The 16,436-nt window shown below is 48.3% G+C and overlaps 1 protein-coding gene across 1 annotated transcript in view; it reads left to right on the top strand.

Annotated features, from left to right (window-relative positions):
• The first annotated feature begins 331 nt into the window (after positions 1 to 331).
• Positions 332 to 16,436, top strand: part of LOC121597444 (mucin-5AC) — a 59,806-nt gene continuing 43,701 nt past the window's right edge. The window contains exon 1 of the mRNA XM_041923204.1: positions 332 to 1,445. The gene's annotated coding sequence lies outside the window, so the exon portion shown is untranslated. The remainder of the gene's footprint in view (positions 1,446 to 16,436) is intronic.

The following is a 16,436-nucleotide window of genomic DNA, read 5'->3' as shown; positions in this document are numbered from 1 at the left end:
GGGAGGCCAGCGTGGGCAGATGAGAATCGACAGATTAGCTGTTGGTCCCGTGCCCAACGCTCTAATGCGACCCGATGCGATGTCTTACTGCCAGTGTGCGCCCCAGTCAAACGGACCTAGTACACAGTCGATCGATGGTTGGAGTTTGATTTGAACATACACACAACGCTGTCCGTGTCAACGTGTAGAGTTGGTACTACAGTTGGAGCTGAAGACAATTTAATTCTGCGGAAACCTACGAGTTCCCGCTTGGCAGGAGTGCCGATTTTGTAACGCCAAAAGCAGACGCAAGCGGAAAACCCGCGCAACAGTGCGAACCGCGAGTGCTAGAATATCGGTGCAACGAACTTCTTTCCCTGCTGTGGCAGCTGACTCATAGAAGTGTCTTAAAATTGGGTAGACCCGGTGGAATTGTCGCTCCAAGTGGGATTTATTTTCCGATCCGCCTCTTCCATACGTGCGCACACGGGGTACTGCGTAGTGTGTGCGAACGCGTTTATGGCATGTGCAGCAGCAGCAGCAGCAGCCGAATCGGCGGGTGATCGTGACGGCGGGCAGACCCAAAAATAAAAAGAAAAAAATAAAGTGAACCTGCCAAAAAAGTGGTCAAAAACCACATTCGTCCCCATTGAGTGAAGCGCACACACACGCCCGGTTTCCCTTCCCTTCCTGCTCGTGTGTTCCCGTGCGTACCGAGCGGTTGGCCTGGCGGCGCAAAGGGGGCATGAGGGGGACCACTGGCGGAGAGCGGCTTGTGGGGCGATGAATTTTGGCGAGATTTTCGCACACCATAGTGGACAGTGGTGGACTGCACCAGTTTTCGACCGACTGCTGAACAGTTCGAACCGATTCCGATCCGTTAATGAATTCCCGTGTCCAGTGTCCGGTTTCCTGCGGTTGTCGTCCAGTGTCCCGTACGATCAGCTTTGGTGTCTTTGGGTTTTTACGATCGCGATCGTGTGATCATCCAGCTATCGGATTATCGGTAGCTTCGCGCAAACGATCACAGCGAGCGAGCTCCAACGGCATCACAGGCGAAAGTACGGACCAAAAGCCATTGGAAGAACGCAATTAGTTGGTGATTTTTGGGGGCGCTACGTGTGGTCACTGTGGCCAGTGGCAGGCGTCGAGTGTGGCTGCTGGAAACGGTGTCTCGAAGTGAAGATAGGTTTAGTCATAACTGCCGGTTAAGTGCGCGCTACCCAGGTGATTCGAACACTAAAAGTGTTCATTAGCATACGCTCGCACGCCTCCAGGGACAGCCATCGAGCCACGGAAGTGTGTGTGTGTGTGTAACAGGATTAGGTGCAGGAATATAAACCAATAAAAGTACTAATTCCCAAACGCCTGATTAAGTGGCGACCGGGTGCCGTCACCGAGGTTTTTACGATCGTCGTTTTGAGCTGCCGGAGTGAGTCCAAGAGTCCATCATAAGGCCTAAGGAGGTAAGTTCCAATTCCATAGTCACATTCGCTTAGAACACGCGGCACACATTTGCATAACCGTCTTATCTTGAGCAGTCCCCCCTTCTTAACGTCAGCCAGTATCAGGTGAGGGCAAAGACACAACGAGAGACAGTTTGTCTCAGGCGCTGCCACTTGCCAAGATAGTGCGCGAAAGAAGGCCACACTTGGGGGGGGGGGGGGGGGGGGGGGGGGGGGAGGGTTGGGTGTGGTGTGTATGTAAAAGTTGCATAAATTTCTGACACCCACCCAATATCTCAGCCGTGGCTTTTGGTGGTGCAGCAGCTGTCACGCAAAGACCTCGCGCGCACCGTCGCGCGATGTATCATATCGCGGTTTTGTGCGCAAGACGCTCGTGATCGTGATCGTACGTACGCGGTGCGGATTTTGCTCAACACCTCAACTCTATCTTCTAGCCTTCCCGCCCCCGAACAGTGCCAGCGTGCACCTTCCTCCCTCTGAGGGAAGGTGTTGTTGGATAGTGCAGTTCCTTCGCGACCCCTCCACCATGTTTTTTGTTCCCCCCGCTGTTTTGCTATCGTATCCGTTAGATCTTCTGACGTTCCTTTCCCCGCCGTTTCCTCAGAGATATTCCTTTCAACCCAGCAGTGCCAACCCATCCGTGCCTACCCATATATGGGCGAGCTGGGCTTCGAAGCGTCTGCTGAATGTTACTTTATTTTTTCGGTTTTATTTCACCCATTTCGGGTGAGGTCTGCGCGTACTACGCACCACCCTAGCCGTGTCGGGTCGGGACAGGCTGTCTCTTCGTGCTGAATGTCTCTCGGCGTGTTTGCGGCCAGTCGATCCGTCCGTCCAAAACACCACCGGTAGACCTTCGAACGAGTCCCACTCGTCATCGCCTTCGGTTCGCGTATGGTACGCACGGCCCTGTTTCACGTTGCGTACCCGATCGGTGGCGTTCCGTTTTTGCTTTGCTTTGCTTTGGACAGCACACTGCTTTTGGACACTTTCGGGTCCAGCACCAGCCCAGTAGGTACGGCAGCAGCCAGTTCGGAGGGTGTGGTTGCCAAAAAGCTTTACGATGTCAGGGTTAAGGGAGATCGTGTCGCTACTGTGTACAGGCTGGATTGGATGCTGAAAGGTGGAGGTGCTTTTTTGCTTGCCGTTGGTATCGATTCCCGTTCGACTGGTAGCGGCCCAGGCTATAAAATGTGTCCAAAATTAGACGAACACCCGCGCTAACCTTGAAGGTTATAGGGGATGGTTGGGCACATGTGTGTAAACAGGTTGTATCGTTTCGTGTGTTCATGGGCGCATTTTTATAGCTTTTACGAAGGACAAATGTAAGAAATTTGCCTACCAGGAAAGGTCATTTCACGGGACCGTAAAAAGCTAACGGAGACCACGGAGACCACTGTGCGTCCGGCGGAGCAGCAGCAGCCAGCACAATGGTTAATGTTGTTCGCAGTGGAGCACCGGTTTTATAGCGAAATTTTAAATACAAAACGCTAGTAATGGCATGATTACGCACCAAAGATTATGCGCGTGTCAGTGTGTAAAGACCCTGTTTTCGGGGTGGGGTGTAATTAGTGAGCTGCTGTCTGTTTTTTTACTAATCATACTAAGCGGCAATAGATAAAAGAAACACACTCCTTCGTGGAAGAAAGCGACAAATAAGCTTCAAAGATTAGCTTGCTTTTGAGAACACTTTATCGCGGTAGCATCCATGCGCGGATGTTTTAATGACGTTGTCCCTATTTGGAGAGTGGATGGATTGGGCGGGCTATCGGACTCTCTCTGTTGGGTTACTGGTAGCTCCCACAAGCACTCATAATTCACGTTCCTTGGCCGATCGGCCAACAGGCGAATAAGCATAGGATTAAGGGTCATAACTCGGACTTTTTCCACCCCAAAGTAAGGTGTGCGTTGGGTGGTTGATGCTAGGAGGTTGATATATCAGATGCTAGAGCTTTTTTTGCATACAGAGATGCGATGCGTGTCTAGCTTCGTATTGCGAACGCTTCTTCGTTCATTGGAGAAGATCGAGTTGCAGCTGCAGATTGCACTTTTAGTTCCTAGATCTTGTAAAATATATGACACTCGAGCCATTTGCAGCCGCGTATCGACCTGAGGTGTGTATTCTAAGTGAGTCAAATGTGCATGAAATTTAGCCAATGGATTTGACTCAAACTTTAGCTCGCTACCGTTACGCCTCGCCATACGGGAGGGGGGGGGGCAGATTCTCCTTGCCGGGGCGAGGCCTTTACCTTTCATGGGGTGATGTTTTCTGAGGCACTTTGGGAAGGAGCAAAGTCTCAAAAGTCGCACTCGGAGGAGTTGGCGAGTAGGCGTAAAAACGATGTGTCGTCTGCACCGTCTGCGCAAGATGTGCGCACTGAAAAACAGACCGCCCAGTGGCCCCGATTCCGTGGGCCGGCCCGGCATCCGTTGCGAACCGTTCAAATGTACCGTTAAAAGGCGGGAAGGGTTTTCCCGCGCCACCAACTCCTGCACAGGTGAACGCACAGGTTGGTGCGTAAATGAGTGCGTATCTCTCATTATCATAACATTTTGGTGCGTACATCGTACAGTGTGACCGAACAAAAAAAAACACAACAAACAAGTTCCCCCGGAGTACGCCTGCGGTCGATGGTTAAGTGAAATTATTGGCTGCATGGTTCATGTTGCAGGCTGTTGTAGAAAGGGACTGAAGTTCAGCATTTCAAGGACACAAGACACAGACGAATACAAGACTGGAGTGGGCAGAAGGAGAGAGAGAGTAAATTAAATCCCCATCCCAGTGGGCCACAACCGTTCAAGCGGAGGATCGACAGGACCAAAAGCCCAAAGGTCTTGCACAGTAGCCTTTGGAAAATCGTCCACTTGCTTATTCGCTACCAACATATCATAACATTTCATTCGTTCGTGTTCGTGAGACACTGTGGAGGTTCCCGTTCAATGCCAAAAAGAACCGTGGCAAGAGATCATCATCACCAGACAGTGATAAACTACTTTTACCGGCGAACAGGGAACCATTTCTTTTGGCACTTTTGGCGACGAATTTTGGAGTAAACTTGGTACAATGCAAAGCAATAAAAGCTGCAACAGCAAACCAGATTCATGCTCAGCAAGCCACCGTTGTCGTTGGTAACGGGTGTGACGTCAAGGTCTCTGTCGGATGGTGTGCCCGATCCTGTAGCACATTTTGCGCCAGTTCCAAACTGCAGCTGAAGGAAGGAGCGCTATTTGCAATTCTGCAAACCCCGCCAGCAGCCGGATTTCGAAGGCCAGACCGAGCTGCTCACCACGGGTGGGTGTGTGTGTGTGTAATGAGTGTTAAATTGAAATTGAATTTTTGACATTTTAATACAGAAAAAAAGGGCAAGAAGAATACGCCGAGAATCCACAGTGACATACGAGCGGGTGAGCGAATGTTGGTAAATGGTAGCAATGTTAATTACTTCCCCCGGCCACACGGTGGCATTCGGTTGTCTCACACCGGGGCAGGAGTAAGTGTGTATGTGCCGGGGTTTGTAATAATACATGCGGCAAGTACCCAGGCAAACACGTAGCTTTCAATTGAGCCGTAGTAGTAACGGTGGAAGTGGGTCGTAAAAATAGGAATTTCAGATACAAGAGTACAAGCCCTCTCCATAGGGGCCTTTTTGGCTCTCCGCGGGATTTATGATGCTTGTTTTTATTATGAAGATCTCCTGTTTTTTGCTAATTACTTCTCGGTGTGGTTTTAAGCTGAAGGCTTTATCTTCTTTTTTTGTACATCATGTAGTGGTTTGATCGAATAAATAATGAAAAGCGAGGGACATTTACAAGGAGCGCCACAGTTTTAACCGTATCTAATCCCGGCTTAATGTCACACGCATACTTATCATAATTGAGCTTGTTTCGGATGGGAGTTGTTTGAGTCATAAAATATCAACTTATCTCGTACTCTTGCAGGCCTTTTTTCGTGTATGGTTCCACCGCTCAGCTTCCTACTACTGGCTGACTGAAAACTGCAAAAGAAACAGAAAAGTAAACGTACGGCACGTCATTCTGCAGGGTGCTTTTCTTCTGCAGTACGGCCCCCACAAACGGTACCCCGTTCAATGGTTCCAGGGCGGTACCAAGCATAATGGTGTAGCGAATGGATTTCATTTACCACTTTGACTTGCATTTTCCATTCGCTACTACCCATTGTCCAGTAGCAACCAATTTCGGCTCGGTTGCCATTTTTTCACCCATTCCATAGATTGTCACCAGAAAAAAGGGCTACCCGGTGGCAGGCTCGGGTTGTCCCTATTTTTGCTGCACAGAGACAAAACTGTACTCTCTCGGTACAATCATGATAACCAATGATGGGGGCAGTGAAGGGGAACCGATCGCGACCACGAACGGCCGCACACAGCTTTATCCGATTGCATAACAATCGTAACACAATTCGCCCCCTCGCCCAGTCCCTTCGTGCTTATCGGGCGCAAGATTGATGACCGGCCGGTATGTGTACAGCAAAGTAAAAGGGTCTGCTAAAGGGTTAACAGCAGCGGCAGCAGCAGCAGCAGTAGTAACAACACAAACAGCTGGACACTCACTAATCTTCCCGCGACCACAAAACTAGGTCAGACGCGTTTTCCGCCGCATCGGACGAGAGCGAGGACGTGATTGTAGTTTTTTTTGTTACTTTTAGCTCTCCGAGCTTAACTGCGATTGCTAGCGATCACGAAAATGACGCCCCGGGTGGGGAAATGGTGCGTGAAAAATGACCGCACAGCACATGCCGGAAAGTTTTCCGCTCAGCCTCAGGGGAAAATGGTTCCGCTGGAAGAGATAGGCGCTGCTACGGTCCGTGCAGAGAGAGAGATAGGTAGCCGATTTGTTGGGTCAGTTAAGCACGGCTCGTGCATGGTTCGTTGATGGTTTTGTGGCAGCACCCGAAAGTGTTAAAATTTCATCGCCACAATTGATTTGAAGCACTGGATCGCTCTTCCCAGCTGCATTTTGGTGTTTTTTTCAGTACTGGCAGGTGGTAAAGGAAGCGTTACCGACACAGCGCACGCCCTAAGTCTAGTGAAAGTTGAATTGAAGAGATCACGTATCATCACGCGGATGCTTTAGCTCGGCTGCAATCACAAAACCCATGGGGCGTGTGGAAAATTGAATCTTTTACTACATAACGCCTTTAGTAGCTGCCGATGGGGGAAAAGAGCGGTGGCTGTAAAACATCCCCGAGCAGCAGTGTGTGTGTGTGTGTGTGTGTGTGTGTGTGTGTGTGTGTGTGTGTGTGTGTGTGGACGTGGAGTTGAGCTGCCCACGTGCTGCAGTTTTAACAGCTGTGATGGATCATCGAGTGAGTTTTCCACCAGCTCGGAGTGGTGCAATGAGCACCACCGAACGAGCATAAACGATCGATAGGGTGAATGAAAACGAACGAAAAAAAAAATGAAGCAAATAAATTGCCACTGCAGTACAGAAAAGTGTGAAGAAATTGCAAAAAAAGAGGAAAGAGAGAAGAAGAAGAGTAACGATCAAGTAAGTAAGCGAAGAGATAGGAAGAAGGGGAAAAGGTAATAACAAGAAAACAAAAGAGTAATAGCTTGTAACACAAACTAAGTGGAAAACAAAAACAAAGCAGTAGGGAAAATGAAAAAAAACGAAAAAGAAAAAAAAAACAAAAAAGAAAAAAAAAGAAAACCCAAAAGCAACAGAAAAACAATTGAACCACAACCACACAGTGAAGAGTGTTTAGGTGAGTTCGGGGGAAAGAAAATAATTGGAGAAAAAAGCTATAAAAAGCTGCGGCGGTTTTAACGAGAGGGGAAGGAAGAAATCGTTGTAATAGAAGTGGACAATGAAAAATGAGGAAAAAGTCGACTGCTGACTGCTGTGTGTGTGTGTGGTACAAAAAACAAACATGCGTAAACATGAAACTAGATGAAACGTATGAAAGGGGAGGAGGAGAAAAAAAAAACATGAGGAGCAAAAGTAAAACGAAGTACAACAGAGATAACAACAAATTTGTGCAAACGATGCTATTAAAGCCGACCGAAAAAAGAGGGGAAACAACTCTACGCTTATGCAACTTCGTTAGCAGCATCGATCAGTAACAGTCGGCCAGAAGCCCCCCATCCCTCCCCCTCATCCCCCCATCCTTATACTCCTTCGCGTGGCGCACACATAAAGCATCAATCAAAACAAAAAAGGTGCATTATCCCCCTCAATCGAAGGAGTGTGTTTGTTGTGGTGAAGTGATGAAAATAACATAACAAATTGTATAAAACGCAACCACACAGACCCTACTAGCACACCGTTTTTCCCTTGCCTGTGCTGCTTTTTAATGAAAACATTGTGTTTCGGTCAGTTTGCTTAATGTGTTTGATTGATCGTCATTTCGGATCGATGATCGGCAAAAATGGAGAAATAGAAAATAGAGGGAGATGCATGAAGAGAGAGAGAGAGAGAGAGACACACACAAACGAACGAACGAACGATGTTTTGCAAATGTACCGCGCAGGCACAAAGCACAGACACTGGTATGGATTCGGAAATGTTGTGCAAAATTATTCATGCAAATGTCAGTTCTCATGTCATGTCGACAAAAAAAAAATCCAGGAAATTTGCATACCACCCAGGCTCTAGAAGGAAAGCTTTGAGGAAGGAAGAAAGCAGTAGAAAAAACAGAACACTCACATGCTTACAACCAAGCGAATGCAGACGAAAGTTACTTCCTTTTTACAAAACAGCAACAAAAAAAGAAATAGTTTCGGAAGCAGCCCGGCCAAATGATGCAGCAATTTATGCATGACATCTTGGAAACGCAGGAAATGGGGGAAAAAAATGTATTTCATACCGCCAGTGTCCGTCAAACCTTTCCTTTCCTCCTCCTTTCGGTAGGCAAATGAGTTGAGAGGCGCTTGCTACACTTTCGATATTCAAATCGGAACCGTTCACCGTCTGCTTCTTTGTACTAAATTATGCACAAACGCACAGACATATGTGGCCCAGGAGGGGGGTTAAGGCGGGAAAAACATGTTACTGCCGGCGGTTGTGTTGTGCGTGGAGAGTTGTTCCGGGCTGTCCAATGTGATGGATGGAAAGCTTTCCTTCTGCGCTCGCTTCTCGTGTAGCGTGTAGCATATCTACTCTACAGGGTGATCGTTGATCGGTAGTGTAAAGCTAGCGCTGACGCTCTGTCACTATCATATCACTCAACTGTTTCACAAATCACACTTTCTGCCGCTTCTCTAATCAAACCATCGAAAAACACCCTAAGCCTGTCAAATGGTTTGTTTGTTTTCTGCTGTCTTTGTGCGTTCTTTCCACTTGATTAACGCCCTGCCTGTGTGGATGGTTTCGGTTCCGGTTTGCCTTAGACGGTACCGGTCAAATCAACTCACAAGGCCGCTGAACTGATCATGCTCAGTTCTGTATCTCAAGCTCAGCGAGCTCCTTTTGGCTTGCGCATTATCAACCATTTTGGGGTGAGGAGCATCATTTGTTGAGCCTTTTTTTGTTGTTGTTTTTTGCTCCGCGTTACTAATAATGATGTACCGTAAATCATCTAACGGTTGCGTCACGACAGTTGGCAGATGAAACTGAAACTACAAATACACACGTTTGCCATGCCCAAAAGCCACAGAGAGTCAGTGGCGACGGGTGTAGCGGTTTCCGGTGCGCAGAAACATTATGCCCATCTAGGGAAACTGCTTGGCCAGTACTTGGCACGGTACGAACCCGGAAGCCTTTCTTGTACACCCTCCCGCTCCGTGCGCATGAAGGGTCGCACATTTTTCAAGTTCAAGTTCAATCACGACCATCAGGCACTGGCAGGGGGAGCACGGTGCTGACGGGTGATAAAATATCATGTTGTGTCGAATGCAGATAGAGGTGTCACACGCTTCCAAGACGGAGTGCTCGTTTTTCCTGCTCGTGTTTCTGTGTGTCGGTGATTTTTGCATTTTATTTAGCATTTTTTTTATTTCCTCCGGTTGAATATGATTTCTGCATACGACACGAAACACACATTAACGGAGCGCGCGAGCGAGCGCGTGCGCGCGTTACGGTTATGCAGATATTGCAAATCCTTTTTTGGATTTGCGGGATAAAGCGAAAGGGCAACTCGTACGGGTGCAGGGGAGAACTTTGCCAAGGACGGGATGGTACGGAGCACGACGGTGTATTATAATATTTGAATAATAAAAATATATACCCTCCAAATGTATCTCATTATCGTGTTCTGTTGGTAGAATGGCGCTGTTTAGTAGTGCTTTAACAATGACAACTGTCAAACTGAAAGTGGACGCTTTTGTTTACAAGCAGCAGCTACTCGCGCATGACTTGTAGTAGATAGCTCCTGTATGTGTTGTATGAATGTAATGTGCTTCCGCCTTATTAAAACACCGAGCTAGTAGTAGTAGTAGTAGTAGTAGTAGTTGCAACCAGAGAGAAACAGATACGCACGAGAATCAAAGGGCTTGTGTGTTTTGCTGCCAATCCAATTACCATAAATTTTGCATCAAAATGGGCAAGATCAAAATCACATACCGATGCCGAATTCGATTTCCGTCTTCCTATCCTTGCTGGATAGAACGCGGCTTGCCCTCCTTGCAATGGAGTGCCACAGTGGCACAAGACACAGGAGAGCACACTACACCACAGGCTGGCGTTTCTCGCTGCTGTCAATCGGCGACGATCGAGTCAAAAATACCGGCGCTCTGTTTTTACAAATCTCCATTTGGGAAAATAGGATACGAGGCAGTGGGCAACAAACAAACTAAAAAAAAAAACACACACCAGTTCCTAGCGATCGTCGGTTTGGTTGGGTTCAACTGGTACGGGGAGCGACCCCCGTAACCCTCCACTGCACGGCAACAGTCAGCGTTGCCGTCGTCGTCGTCGTCGTCGTCGTCGAATGCGGAATGATAATCAGCGATGGTGATCGTGCATAACGATCAATTTCGAGGTTTTTAATGACCTAACGTTTGCCTTTTTTGGCTTGCGCTTACAGTGTGATTAATAAGGCGGCAGTGGTGGCAGTGGCGGCTGCGACGTGCACACACACAAACACACAAACAGCGTCTGTCGGCAGCCTGATAGTGCGCGCGCGCAGGAGTTGATCCTGTGCGCGAGTTGTTCGGTCGAAACGGTTCAAAGTATCCGACCAACAGATCAACATGCAATTGCGCTGACTCGTAAATCAATACACGCACCACAGTCTCCACCATACAGCCGACGATCGGTACGGCACGCAAACGAACGAACGCGCTCGCGCAAGTGGTCTTGTTGGTCTGCCATGCCGCGGATGATGATTGCGCGTTCGTGGCGGAGGCCCATTGTGCGGAGGCCCTTGTTTATCTTCCGGAAGAGGTCCGATTTTGCATGTGTTGCTTTTTCAGGGTTAAGGTACGGTTATGGTAAAAGCCAAACAATCGACCCCAGCTGCCAACGTACACACACACACGCACACGGAGCTTTTTTTTGTTAGTTAGCCCGTTTTGGGACGAGTGTTTCGACATGATTTAGATGTTGCGGAGGAATGATGCGCTCAGACAGTTGTTTTTTTGGTGTGTGTGTGCGTATCTTTGTAGAGAGTCCCACAAATGGACACGCGCAACGTGCTGCCGGAAGGTTCCTTTGAACATGCCTTTGAAGGGACAGGGCAAGGAAGGTTCTGCTGGGCCCTATCCAGAACGTTCTCGCGCTTGCTTGCCGAGCTGTCGTAATGAGTCATTCCATGCCATTTGCATATTAAAAGCTACACAATCAGAGTGAAAATAATGAAGAAGAAGATGAGGGGGTTTTGTGAACAATTAAAACACGCTTTTCTTTCCAACCGGCTGCCCGCTTTTGGTTATTTTTGAGTGAAATAAACAAAAGACTTCACCACAAGCGACGAACCTTTTCTCGGCGCTGCCATGCCTGTCTGTGTCGGAAATGTGTCGAAAACTGTCAAACGGTGTTTTGATTTTCCTTTCACACGCTACAAAAAAACCGTGATGACGATGATGATGATGGGTGGACCGTAAGAAATGGTTAATTACAAAACAGCAGCAGCAGTAGCAGCAGCGTTAGCACTCTCACACCGATCGGAAGTGGGTCTAAGTAATTATGTACAACAACTGCTGGCGATGTTGTGAACTAAACACACACACACACACACACGCACAATCTGCTGTACACGCAAGCGACCAAGCTGGGGCATGCAGCCGTGAGAGAGAAAGGAAAAATTTAAACTTCAACTACCTCCCAACGGCGATGCGGAAACGCGCGCGAGGAAAATGGGTTCAGTTCGGCTAGTATGAGGAAATGCTTTCGTGTAGCTGGCTAGTAGAGGAGTGATTGTGTGTGTGTGTGTGTTGTTATGAGACGAAGAAGGAAGCTAATTCTTGCAGCACTTTCGCGCATGAGACTGCGTATGACGGAGAGAGGTGAACTACACCGGTCGTTCTGCAATTCATTGGCAGCCTGTTGTCCGTGGAATGATAGGAAAATGGTGGCTGGCAAAGTAATCGGGTCACCTTTTCTCCTCAAAGTATGTGACGCCCCGTCATCGATGGCGTGTGTGTTTGTGTGTGATGTATCGAAAGTTGGTTCCTCAGCCACATGGGGAAGGTGGAATTTTCCGCATAAACGAGAAGGGAATGTGGCGAGCGATGGAAGGAGCCACTTTTCTTCGGACGAATGCACGATGGTGGAGCATTCTTGGAAAATAGTTCATTTCTCAGTTCGATGGAAAGTGTTGGTGAGAGAAAAAGGGAGAAATGTTCGTGGAAGCTATTTATTTATTGATGGGAGCTAGAGGTAAATGCTACTGTGTGAAGAGAGATCAAGGAGCAGAAGGTTTTTTATGAACATTTACAATAATTTATCTAATGTGTAATTCTAAAAAGCAAACCTAGAAAGATATGAGATCATAAACTTCTCATCTTTATAAAGCTTTCATAATTGACCCTCAAAGCGAATGGAAGCACTGAAAATCCTTGGCAAGGCGTCCTTTACTTACTCAACACTTAATGTACGATACAGATGACACAAACGGCACTAGAGTGTGCTTAACACTCTCTCGAGTACCCATGCCCATAGACTGTAATCCCTATCGGCAGTTCAAAACGGTAGCAAATGCTAATTTGCCCATGTGTGTCCCATGCGTGTGTGTGTGGTGGCCTTAGTCGATGTCAACAAGCACGGCGGCCGCACCAGGGCAAAGGTTATTTATTGAGCGATAAAGTTAAACCGACTATTGGACACGTTTACAAAACGGTGGGACACAAATGAGATGTGCCACGATTCAAGGGCTTATAAAGAATGTCGCATGAATATCGGCCGGGGGTTTGCGTAGTGGAAGCGTTAGAATTTATTGAACGATGTACTTGATCTGACTGTGGGAGCACGGCTACTGGCTGTTGTGTGGATTGAACTAATGATCTGGGAAGATTGTCCATTCGCCCTTCTACAAGCTCATTCTGGGCGTCGCTGTAACTTCATAACGCCCCTTCGTGGATGCATTGGAAGTTGTCACTGTTGTGTGTTATTTAAGTCCACCAGCTCCAATGTCTTGTTCATCCCCCAGGAAGGCACCGAGTTGCACTATTTTGCACTCGGAATAGCACTGTCAGCTCCAACCCAACAATCCTGCCATTAGCATTGAATTGATCGGTTGTTTTAAACTCCCGGTTTCCTCTTCATTTATCGTACCATGTTACCCCGATCTCGTTGCGCCTTGTTTTTCCTCTGCTTTTCTGGGTATGACCTGCAGGTCCTCCTTGCAGCGTCTTACAAGAGCAGTTAACTGCAGCGCAATATCTCTTCCTTACAATCCAGACAGAAGTCTCCATTCCCATGTGACCGCTGCTACACTCGCTACAGAACAACAATCCGCTCCATATGCTGTACCGTTTTTTTTCTCCTCCAACTACACAACTCTGCCGCTCTGCCCTAATCGCAATGAATATGGATGGCTGGCTCGCGTACGCGATCGCGATCGACGGTGCTGGGCCCCGTCCACTGTGCCATATTTGTGCCTACACAAAACGGGGCTTAGAAGAGTCGCGGGGCGCTCTGCGGTCACTCATGGTACACGGATCGTCGTTAGAGAAACACGCTCGCCCCGGTGTGAAGCGCCCGTGAACATGATCATCATCACAGCCACGTTTGTGGTGACGGGACGTACGGCTCCGGGCGATGGGGCGATTGGTGGCCCACCGCTGCCATGCCCTGTCTCGAGCCGTTATAACAAGTTAATAAAACTGTAACGGATATCGGTTTGGTTTGCGCTGAAAATGAAGTCAGCAGCAGCAGCAGCAGCAGTGGGTGATCCAGATGGATTGGAAGAGGAAGCGGCACATCCCACCAGACATCGATGAATAATCGATCCGATCCGGTCGATCAGCATCGATCAGCGGCTTAGGCCGCTTGGAACTGGAACGGATCGGCGCTGAATGGGGAGTTCGTTTGCTGGGTGTCGGTGTCTTGAGATGAGGTGCCGGTCTGAACGGGGCCAAAAAAGGGGATTTACCGGAGCTATTAAGCTGGGGCGGCTTCCGCCGCTACGCAAGATCACAAGTCGCTTGCACTGCTTGCGCAGGATGCTCCCAAGAACCAGAAGCGTTCGTTGCTGCCGCTGCTCTTTGCTTCGATCGTGGCGAGTTCAATTTCATGGCCGCGCGCACGAAGCGGGATGATCCAACAAATGTCTTCGGTCTGCAAAACGGGCTTCGGTGTGCCTTGATTTATGTAGCATTGTTCCGACCGCCGTTCGTTAGTTGCAGTGGGGGAGGGGATTTTCTTCGTCTTCTTCCTCTTCTTCTTCTGCTTCGGTGTCGCCTGCCGTCAGGGTTGTCTCGCTTTTATTTTAATGGGTGCATCGCACGGGGTTGTGCATCGTTGATGCAGTTTGATTGCAGTGCAGTCAACGATCGGCTCAGACGGACGAATGGACGGACGGGCTGGGTTCTGAACGAGTGTGCGCGAGAGCTACTTTATTACCGTTTCGGATTGGATTCGTTAATCTTCGTAGAGGTAGAAGGGATGGTATACACCAGGAGGTAGGCTTTGGTGTAGGCTGAAGAGGTTCATCTCTGTCTGTCACTGGGAGGTTAAATATTTGGACAATCAGACAATTGGCAATCGAGACGCTTAAAGTCGTTCGAGGGGAAGTTAACACAGAAAGTCTGTTCAAGTTTTAGATAGAAATGCGTATTTTGGAATCCATTGTATAGGTCACAGTTATCTTAAAATACCTCAAAAATTCTGAAGCCTTCATTAAAATGACTAGAAGCTGTAAAGTTAGAAACCGATTCAACAATACCTAAAGAAGTCCTCGTGGCAAGCCGAAATAAACAGGAATCTAATCGGATTAACGACATAAAAACAAACTAGAAAATGGGAAGTGGAAAAATGCAAAACATCTAATGGCAGATCAATTTTCCAAAGGAAATTAATCGCCCGCTCATTTGCGATAGAGCTAATTATCTTTTTTATTGCAAAACTCGCCTCCCTCATCACAAGAAGAGCTTGATGGAAGGCACAGTAAAGTGTAGCATTAAGGCTTTCTTATCATTTTGCACTGCTCCGTAGCACGAGACATACACACACACATACAACGAGTCGATTCATTTACTTACTACCACAAAACGGCTATAAACTGGAACGATCAATCTAAGCGCTAGGCGCTGCTGCACTCCTGCTTTACATACACCGTACCGGAGTAAGATAAACCCGTCCCGGTCGGGGGAAGATAAACTGTACGACATTATGATTGAACATTGCAGCTTGAAATTAAGTGTCCATTCGATCGAATGGGACTGGTACGGACCCCGGGGTGATGGGGAGACCAACTACGGTGCAGATCAGACACCTACGCGGTTTGGGCAGCGAACAAGCACACCCCGGGCTGGGCCATCTGTTGTTTGCCCAGGCCAATCTAGAACGCGCGAAGTCGAGAACTAGGAAGCGACTAGACAGCGTACCCTTGGGCCCCTCGTTGCATCGTAAAGCGTCGTTGGCAGTGATGGTATTATAAATTATAGTTCGCTTACTTTCATGACGACGACGTGTGTCTTTCCGCTGCATTGCGTTGCGTTGCGTTGGTTCGTCGACGACCCTTTGGGTATTCCGCTTTTTCCCGCATCCCTCATTAGTCTCCAAATGGTCGAAGCTCATCGCCGTGTTCATCGTTTATCGTCAAAAGCGCGCTGTTGTCTCTGGGCGAAAGCGTACACTGTGTCTTTCTGTCTGTGAGCCTCTTTGCCATGTTCGTTCCACATGCTCGCAGACCGTCTGGAACGGTCCGACAATCGGAAAGGTAAAGATGATTTATGATTCATTCGTTTGCGAGGGATTGAAAATTGAAACCGAGTGCGTTTGCGTTCGATTCGTTGCACCTTCGCTCGGTAAGGGAACGATCGAGAAAGGGTCATTCAAAAAATCGCGACCGCCCGATCAGTTGATTCTGCCGTGGCCGCGGCTTCTCCATCATCGCCTGCCTTCCTGGGCGTTCGCGTCAATCGGAGTGGTTGGAAAGATCTTGTCCAACCTTTTCTGCCCAGACGAGTCGTTGTCTTCACACGGGCTTCATCTTTGTGTGTGTGTGTGTGTTTGTGTTTGGCAGCGAGACGCAAGATAAGCTCCGCTTTGGTGGGACGCTTTTGATGGGGCCATAAAAAAAGCGTCCGTACGTGCACAATTGCTTGCACACACGGGTGAAGATCCTCCACGGAGCACTGTGGGCTTTTGCTCGAGTATTGGCGCAGACAGGATCATGGCTGGGGCGGCATGTCATCGTAAATCCGTCCATTTGGCTGTCGGGACCAGCCCCATAAGTGGACGGTAGCGTAGGCAATTGTGATGCATTTTCGCCCTGGTTTGGGGCCATGTTTTCGCTACCTCACACCTTCACCCACGGAGCCGAGGAACGAAGAATAGCAAGGGAAAGGTTTCGCCGCTGAACCTTACTTAACAATTAACGCAACACTTCTGTGGCGCTGGAGCTAAAATTGTTGCCGAAAAAATGTAACA

The sequence above is a fragment of the Anopheles merus genome, chromosome 3R, assembly GCF_017562075.2.
Source record: "Anopheles merus strain MAF chromosome 3R, AmerM5.1, whole genome shotgun sequence".
Taxonomy (NCBI): domain Eukaryota; kingdom Metazoa; phylum Arthropoda; class Insecta; order Diptera; family Culicidae; genus Anopheles; species Anopheles merus.
The sequence above is the reverse complement of the archived record's forward strand: the minus strand, read 5'-3'. Positions and strand labels throughout refer to the sequence as shown.